This window comes from Orycteropus afer, unplaced genomic scaffold, assembly GCF_000298275.1.
Source record: "Orycteropus afer afer isolate SDZICR_OR568_19922 unplaced genomic scaffold, OryAfe1.0 scaffold00739, whole genome shotgun sequence".
NCBI lineage: Eukaryota > Metazoa > Chordata > Mammalia > Tubulidentata > Orycteropodidae > Orycteropus > Orycteropus afer.
In genome coordinates, this window is record NW_006922326.1 from 84,435 (window position 1) to 93,843 (window position 9,409).

Here is a 9,409-nt window from a genome sequence, read left to right on the forward strand (position 1 = left end):
CAGTGACCACAACCTTGCCCCTTGTCAGCTCTACTATACACCTGGGGATTCTGATCATTCACATAAACTTATAGGACCATTGTCTGCCAACCCTATATATGATCTTGGATACACTCCCTATTTCACAGACATACCTAATCATTTAGCCTGTCCACCTATCTATCCATCCATATACCCATGTTTGCCTTCACTGAGAACTCAGCACTGTGTATGCAAAAGGGTTCATATTTGTTGTCTGTACTTCCCATGTACCTCTCTATGTCTTTCTCATCCTCAATGCAAGCATGAATTTTAAAAGGCAACATAGCTTCTGATAGGTTAAGACCACTTCCCCCAGCTCTGATGAACAACCTCCTAACCCCGGGTCTATATAAGACCGCCGTCTCCCCTGCTCACTCTCTTACACCGTCTCCCCTGCTCTTTCTTCTTCTCCTTCTCCTTCTCCTTCTCCTCCTCCTCCTTCTTCCTCTTCCTCTTCTTCCGCTTCCTTTTCTTTCTCGTCTTCCTCTTCTTCTTCTTCCTCTTCCTCCTCTTCCTCTTCTTCCTCTTCCTCCTCCTCCTCTTCCTCTTCCTCCTCTTCCTCTTCCTCCTCTTCTTCTTCCTCCTCTTCTTCTTCTTCTTCTAACGAAAAAATTAAAAAACTTAAATAAAATAAAAGAATCATTGGAGGATCTTGTTAAAATGTAGAATATGATTCTATATATCTGGGATAGAAAAGCAAATTCTCAGTAGGAGGTCCAAGTCCTGATATTATCACACACACTCTTACTATGCAGTAGCTCCTCAATAAATTCATTCACATGCATCAGTTCAGACTCTCCATTTTGGTTCTGCCTCTTGATTTTCTGATAGTTGTTTCACAGAGGCTCCAAGTACTTGTATCTTCTCAAATAGATATTGGGGTTTGGTGCTATGGATGCTCTGCACATCCCCCACTGTTCAGCTTGCCATCTTAGAAAGTCTTCAATTCTATTTCCCTCAGGTCCTTTAATACATTGTGTTAAGCCACATCTGCCTTCCAGGTTCAAAAGAAACAAACAAAAATAAAAGACTTTTTATTTTTCTTCAAAAACTACCTTTTGAGAACTGGAAAGGCTGAAGTGGAAACAACTTCCTTGGGCAAAAGACAACAATGCCCAAATCAATGATGGCCTCTACATGTTAGTCGGCAGATCATACTAACCCTTTTGTGGTGGGCGGGAAGGGAGATCTAGTTGGTGAGGTAACAGGAAGACAGCCCAGGGGAGGGGTTACCAGGTTTGGTGTGACATTTTCTTTGCTCTACCTTCTTTTCTCCATTCCCATCCAGCCACCAGCTTAAATTGGGCTTGAGAATCACACCTGCAGCTCCCACCTGAGCCTCTTGGCTATAAGAGAACGCATCCAGTTGGGGCAAGTTGGAGTTCCTGCAGCAGCAGCAGCTCCTGAAGTAGAGGCAGTGGGAAGTAGGGGGCTTATATCCAGGCTGTGGACAGTCAGCTCATTGTGAACTACATATTTAAGCAATTCAGTCTAGGATATATGTGGCAATTCTCCAGTAAATGCTTCCCATTTTAAATATAACGTTTATTTTCTTTCTTTCTTTGTTTATGTGTTCATTTACGGTTGGAGGAAGTCCAAATTCAGAAGGGAAAAGAAAATTCTCATCACAATGAATTCCCTCAACAAGGAGTCTTTCCTCTTTCTTCTATATATCACCTATGTGTGTGATGTACATTTGATCTTATAATCTTATGATCACAGAACCTATTTTGGTCAGTTCCTTTCTCTGACAGTACACAACCTCACTTTCAAATATCAATCTAGTTGTTATTCAGTACTTTGGCCTTTGGAGCCTCTGCCAAAATTCTTACATGCTAGGCCATAAAATTCACAGTTTTTAAGTGTATTGGTGGCACAGTCCCTAAGGCGTTTGACTGCTAACCAGGAGGTTGGAGGTTCAAATCCACCAGCTGCTCCGCAAAAGGAAGATGGGGCATCTACTTCCATAAAGATTTACAGCCTCAGAAACCCAGTGGGGGTTACTATGAGTTGGACTGGACTCGATGACAGTAAATTTAGTGTTTTTTTTTTTTTTTTTTTAGTTTTAAAGTGTGTATTTCAGTGTTTCTTAGTGTAGTGACAATGTTTTGCCACCATGCCACCATTACCATATCTAGGTAAAGAAACAAACAAGCAAAAAGATATTCTAATAGCTGTCTAGGGAACAAATCTGAATCCTTCCACATAGATACTCTCCTATCTACAAAAGGCCACATGGACAAAAATCACATTGAGTCCATTATTCATTCCCTCTCTGGCAGTTTTGGCTTTTCTTAGACTTTTCAGGGCACTATGAATGGTTCCAAGGAGCTCTGGTGGTGCAGTGCCTAAGGTATTTGATCACTGACCAGAAGGTTGGTGGTTCAAACCCACCAGCCACTCTGCACAAGGAAGACCAGCCAATCTACTTCCAAAAAGATCTAATGCCTTGGAAACCCAATGAGGGTCTCTATGAGTCAGAATCGACTCAATGGCAGTGAGTTTGTTTGTTTGTTTTTAGAATGAGCGGCTCCTTTGTCTGTGACTATGGTGATGATCTGAGGACTTAGAGTGGGGTCTATGCCATCCATCTGGGAACCTGGTCAAGTGACATCTCTGACCCTTGCTCCTGTGCCTATCTCTGAGAGAGGAGGGGCTCCTCCTTTGGGCAGAATAACTGTCTTCTGGGAGACTAATTTCCACTCCTCCTGTAGCCCAGTGTCGCAGGAGAGCAATGGGGCTTGTGCAAGTCTGCAGCTTCTCCAGCAGTGGCCAGGTGAAGTCACTCTCTCCAACTTCTCATCCTCCTCTTCACTGGACTCCTCCATGTCCTTTTCTAGGGCACTAACCTGAGGCTTTAGTCACTCAGCTTCCTCTAGCACATAGCATTTCTGTAGTTGAGGCAGAATAATGTCACACGCTCTCTCACTCTCCAGTAGTTCATCAATAAACTCACCACATGTATCATGTCAAAATCTCAATTTCAGTTCTGGCTCTTGATTTTCTGATAATCATTGTAGCCAGGCTCCAAGTACTTGTAGCAATCAAACGCAGGGGCTGTCAGCCTCATGTAAAGTACCACTAACATAGGAACATATTTGAAGTCTTCAATATTGATAAATGCTACCATGATCTCCTCCTCAGATTCAATAACCAGCATTGTCAGGGTCAAGCAGGGAATTGGCATAATGCCTTTAAGAATGCCACCCACAAACTTTAACTCCATGGCTCTATCAACTGTAAGTTCAGCTGTAAGACAAAAGTATTGATCTTTCCAGTACTTGGACTCATAAATTCAGGTCCAAATGACTTTCTCCACTAGATACTGGCTCTGCACATCCCTCACCATGCAATTGGCCATCTTAGAAAGCCTTCAACTCTATTTCCATTGAGTCCTTTAATGCCTTGTGTCACGAAAAAGCAACAATTGGCCACCTTTTGAAAACTGGAAAGACTGCAGTGGAAAGAACTTCCTTGGGCCCTAATCTATGATGGCCTCTGCAATTTGGCTGAGGCACATCATACCATCCCCCGTGAGGTGGACAGGAAGGGTAATCTGGTTGGTGAGGTAACATGGGGATAGCCTGGGGGTGGAGAGTTGGTGCTAAATTTTCTTTGCTCCACCTTCTTTTTCCATTCCCAGCCAGCCACTAACTTTTCCTTTTGCCTGAGGTCCCACGTGTGCTTTATGTCTATAAGAGTAGGCATCCAGCTTTAGCAAATTAAGAGTTGCTGCAGCAGACGATCCTGAAGTGCAGGAGGTGAGAAGTGGACAGCTTATGCCTAACTTGAGTAAGCTCAGCTCATTGTGGACTCCAGATTTAAGCAATTCAGTCTGGGCTCTACATGGCAATTCTCCAGCATTAGTGTATACATATACTCTTTCAACAAATCTTCGACAATTTTTTCTGTGGTTTTATTTGTCTCTTCCTGTTCTGGAATTCCGATTACACGTAGGTTATCTTATCTGGGTTAGATGGTATTTCTAATTCCAGCTTTCTAAGGAATTGCCATATTCCTTTCCACAGTGGTTGTATCGTTTTACAGTCCCACCAGCAGCGTATGAGAGTCCCAATCTATCCACATCCTTGCCAGCATCTGCCATTTTCTGTCTTGCTGAACTTTGCGATTAGTGCTGGGGTGAGATGGTATCTCATTGTTTTTTATTTGCACCTCTCTGATGGCTAATGATTATGAGCATTTCTTCATGTATTTGCTAGCCACCTGAATATCCTCTTTAGTGAAGTATCCATTCATGTCTTCTGCCCATTTTTTAATTGGATTGTTAATCTTTTTGTTGTTGAGGTGTTGAAGTTTTCTATAAATTTCAGAGATAAGTCCCTTGTCAGATATGTAATTACTGACAAGTATGAATTTGTTGCTGTCATTTTGTTATGTGCTTTTTCATGGTGTTGATTTCTTTGTTCCATATAATTTTCTGTGCTGAGCTGGTTTTGTTTCTGAATCATGTTATCGCTTCCTTCATTGCTATTGTTTTAGTATTTGCTAAATATTTGTAATGTTCCTCTTTTTTATTTTGATGTGAAGGTTTATAATTTTTCTTTGAGGTTACCCTGTGATTTATAATTTATTTCCAAGTTTAGAATAATCTATTCTATCTTGTAGTTGTCTTGATTTCCCTAACATTTAGAAGTTCTGTAACTACACAGTTTTTTCCCTCTTTTTGGTTTGTCATTGTCTTCATTAGTCAATTGATGTCTCTGGTTCTGTGTTTACTATCATGTAGGCCTATTTACTTTGGATACTTCTATAACTGGGTTGGTTTCTGGGTTATATCATCATGTGTGTTAATGGTCAGTTGTTGTTGGCTGTTGTTGCTTCTCTGTTCAAATGGGTCCCTTTAGCATCTGTTGTAAGTTTGGTCTGGTTTTAACAAATTCCCTTAATTTCTGCTTATCTAGAAATGTCCTAATTTCACCATCATATTTGAGGGACAATTTTGCCAAGTACATAATTCTTGGTTGGAATTTTTTCTCTTTCAGGGTTTTATATATACCATCCCATTGTTTTCTCACCTGCATGGTTTCTGCCAAGAAATCCGAGCTTATTCTTATTGGTTGCCCCTTGTAGGTAACTTTTCATTTTTCCCATGCTGCATTCAGGATTCTTTCTCTGTCTTTGACTTTGGCGAGTTTGATGATGATATATATTAGTGATTTTCTTTTGGGGTCTATCCTATTTGGGGTTCATTGGACTTCTTGAATGAATATATTCTCATCTTTCATCATACCAGGAAAATTCTCTTCCAACAAATCTTCTACCATTTTTCCCATGGTTTTATTAGTCTCTTCCTGTTCTGGAATTCCAATTACTCATAGGTTATTCCTTTTGATGGTATCCCACATGAAAAATAAGCTTTCTTCATTTTGTTTTGATCTTTTTTTCTGATTGTTTCCTTTCCAAAGAAGTATTGAGGTATTTGCCTTCAAGCTCACTAATTCTGTCTTCCATCGATTCAATTCTACTCCTTTGCCCATTCACTGTGTTATCTATTTCTTAAAATTTAGTATTAATCTTCTAGATTTATGTCTATAGATTTTGTATCACTTCTAATTTTTCATTTATTTTGTCATTTTGTTCTTAGATTGTCCTTTGAAATTGTTCTAGGGTTTTCTCTGCATTTTCCTCAATTTTGCCAGTGTTTTCCTTGATCTGTCTCTCAGTTCATTGAAGGTACCTAAATATAAATCTTTTGAATTCCTTATCAGGGAGTTCCAATACTGTGTCTTCCTCAGGGATGTCTTTTGGGTCTGTATCCTGGTCCCTTGTGTCTCCTGCTTTATCTTGCTTCTTTGTGTGGACTGTGATGCTCTGTTGTCTCTGAAGCATTGTAACGTTTTTGTGTTTATGTTTTCTTTGTACGTTATCTACATAAGCAGGGTACTGTGTTGAGCTCCTCTGTTCACTAGTTGGCAGCACTTACACACTCACACCTGTCTCCTTTCCCTTTGTCTGCCTCCCATATGTCCCTGCTGTCCTTGGCAAATGGAGCCTATTCTTAGGTCTGTTTTCATTCAGATTTTTCCACTAGTTGGTGCCTAATCCACTTCTGTATACTTCCTTTCAAAGCTCAGGGCTCCAGGATTCTCTTCTGTATCTCTGTCAAATGGTTTCTCTTTTCTTTGTTGAAGAGGGTCTGTGGAACTTGTCTGCCTATTCCTCCATCTTACTAGAAGTCCACAAATCTTAATTCTTGCACATATAGGTAAATACTCTCCTATCCCTAGAAAGCCACATGGACAAAAATCTCACAGTCCATTACTCATTTCCTCTCCAGCACTTATTGTGGCTTTTCATAGACCTTTCAGAGGACTTTGAGTAGCTCATGTGTCTATAACTACATTGAGTACTTGGGGACTTGGAGTAGGATCTCTGCCATCTGTGGACCTAGTGTGGTTATGTCTAATAACTTTGGTCCTGTGTCTATCTTGGTGAGGAAATCGACTCTTTCTTTTGATAGATCCACTCTGTCTTCTGGAAGACCTGTTCCCGTAATTCCTAAAGCCCAGTGTGGGAGGGTAGTGACCATAGTTCCAAGTTTCCTCAGATTCTCCAACAGTAGCCAGGTGATGGCACTCTCTCCAATGTCTCATCCTCTTCTTCATTGGACTCCTTGTCACCCATGTCCTCTTCTAGGGCACTAAACTGAGGCTCCATTTGCTTAGCTTCCTCCGGCACATAGTGCATCTGTTGTCAAGGCATATTAACGGGCGCCCCGGCTCTAGATTTTCTAATAGTCAGAGGCTCCAAGTACTTGTCAATGAATCACAGGGGCTGTCGGCCTCATGTCAATTGCCTACAACCTGCAGACACACTTAAAGGCTTCATTCTTTATATATTCCACAATGATGTGCCTCTCAGGTTGAATTTGCAGTATCTTCAGCATCATACACAGAAAAAGAATTGGCATTATGTGTCCACCATGATTGCCACCCACAAACCTTCACTCCGTGGCTTTATATACTACAAGTTCAGCTCCAAGTTCAAAGCATTCTTCTTTACAGCACTTGAACTCATAGATTTACATCAGAATGATCTTCTCCATTAAATATTTGCTTTGGTGCCATGGATGCCATGCACATCCTTCACCTTCAGGTTGGCCATCTTAGAAAGGCTTAAGCTCTATGTATAATAAGTCTTTAATGCCTCCCCTCTAGTCACTTCCTCTGTCCAGGTTCCAAGGGAGTGGGGCACCAACCATATAGGCAACATTTTGATAACCAAAGGCTACACTGGAAGGAAATTCCTTAGTTGAAGGACAACACTGCCTGAATCAATGATGGCCTCTGCACATGGGCCGAGGCATGTCATACCACCCCCTTTGGTACACAGGTACACAGGAAGGATGTCTGGTTGGTGAGGAAACATGCAGTCAGCCTTGAAGCAGGGATACAACCCAGCCTGTGTGACATTTTCCAAAACAACTAAAAAGCTCTGGCAGCTTGGTTGCCATGAACTCCCCAATACACTTTGGACCAGTACAAAAAGTCTCCAGGTACTATTATAAAAGGAAAGGTTTTATCTTAACCTTAGACCTGCTTCTTCTTGAAAGAAGTAACATCTGGGTAAGAAAGTGCTGCTGAAGCCTTTATATCCACACCAAACAGCACAGATCTCAGCAAGGGCTTCTAGGTTTTCTTGGTCATTCACTTGTCATTAGGAAGGTGGTCATGGCCAAGAAATTGGATGCTAGATGACTGGCTGATTTACTGTCCTTCCATCCAGTACAACTGACATGGCTCCTTGACCTGCAACCCAAGAAGCAAAGCTTCTATACACTGATGGTTCTTTTGCTTGTAGTTACCTTTAATGTCAATTTTTTTCCACATCACTATAAGAATAAACTAAAATCTGTTTCTAGTAACTGACTGCTCTCGACTGGCAGAGATTATTTTATATGTGGTCATATTCAACAGTGACAGTGTGGCAGGGTTATTTTTCCAATGATATAGAAGTGTGGGAAACGAACAGAATTGCTGAGCTGTACATGAAACCCATTCGAGTTCTTCCATACCTTTAAATTATGAACTTGTCCCACTGCAACTGTGGGCTGGGAGCCAATATTCAACAGGCCTAAATAAGATATCACAATTTGCATGCACAAATCTGACATCCTGTTCCAAATGGGATGCCCAGATTTGGGGATCAAACTGGCAAATAGAGTACAGAATAAATGAGCTGATCATTACAGAACTCAAATTTTTTTTGCATTCAAGGGTAAATATTAATCAGAAAAATGAAGCTGCAGTAAAATCAACAGACAACAAATATCATGACTTTGGAAGGGGTCTTGAAAATACAACACAAGATACAAAAAATACCCATTAATCTAAATATCTTCACTTGGCAATTGGGAGGTCTTTTGATTACTTTGTGCTGCTCTAACAGAAAATACCACAAATAGAATAGCTTTAACAAAGAGAAGTTTATTCTCTACATTTTTGGAGGCTAGAAGCCTGAGTTCAAAGTGCCAGGCTCAAGGGACTGGGTGAAAGCCCTCGACCTTGGGCTTCAGCTCTGCCTCTTGCTCCTGGCCCACTGAAGCTAGAGGCTTTCTTCACTCGGGCAGCTGCTGGCTGCTGAGGCTGACAAACCCAAGGTGGAAAAGCAAAAAGGTACAGTTTTGATATTACCAAACAACATGGCAGGCCACTAATTCAAGTCCAGAGAAAGTCCCAAGATCAGCAGAGCATGGCAGGCTGCTGAATAAAGACTCGGCTACATGCAGGGTCCAACCATGCCAAAAAGCTGTCAACCACTCCCAAAGCTTCTCCTTATATATGTGAAGCAGACCACATCCCTAAAAACAGCTACTCAACTGTTCATGGCAGATTTCACCATTTGTTTGCCAGTCTCATCATGGGGAATAAGTACCGCCAGCTGTCCAGCCACTCAAAACTAGGCCCAGCCAAGTTGACACATAACCTTACCTACCATAGGAAATAAGCATGACTGGGAAGTAATCCAATATAAAAATTCTCTGTGCAAACAACTAAGAGGTTTCAAGCTCAGGGACAGCTGGAAGCTTGTTGTGTGTGTGTGTGTGTGTGGGGGGGTCTTCCTACATCCTGACAACTCAGAGAAGGATGGGATGAAAGGAGACTGGCTTTCCATAAAATTTACCCCTCTCTTCTACCTCAGTTTCTTGAAATCAGCCACTTTTGTCCCTACTGTACCTCTTCCTTCCCCTCTAGCATTCTTGATGCATCTGCTCTTCTTGATCCTGATGCTGAGTGAGATATCTACAAAGGTTTAAATAAAGATGATCCAAAATCTACAAGGATATGGTCTGAGAATAGGCAGGCATGAAGAATCATAATAAAATCCACTTCCACATACTAATCTTGACTACGTATAGTGTGGCGGA

General features: G+C 41.4%; 2 pseudogenes; one reads left to right on the plus strand and one right to left on the minus strand.

Annotated features, from left to right (window-relative positions):
* Nucleotides 1–2,538: 2,538 nt before the first annotated feature.
* LOC103211425 lies at nucleotides 2,539–3,382 on the minus strand (annotated as a pseudogene).
* Nucleotides 3,383–7,493: 4,111 nt separating this feature from the next.
* LOC103211427 overlaps nucleotides 7,494–9,409 on the plus strand; it is a 6,770-nt pseudogene continuing 4,854 nt past the window's right edge.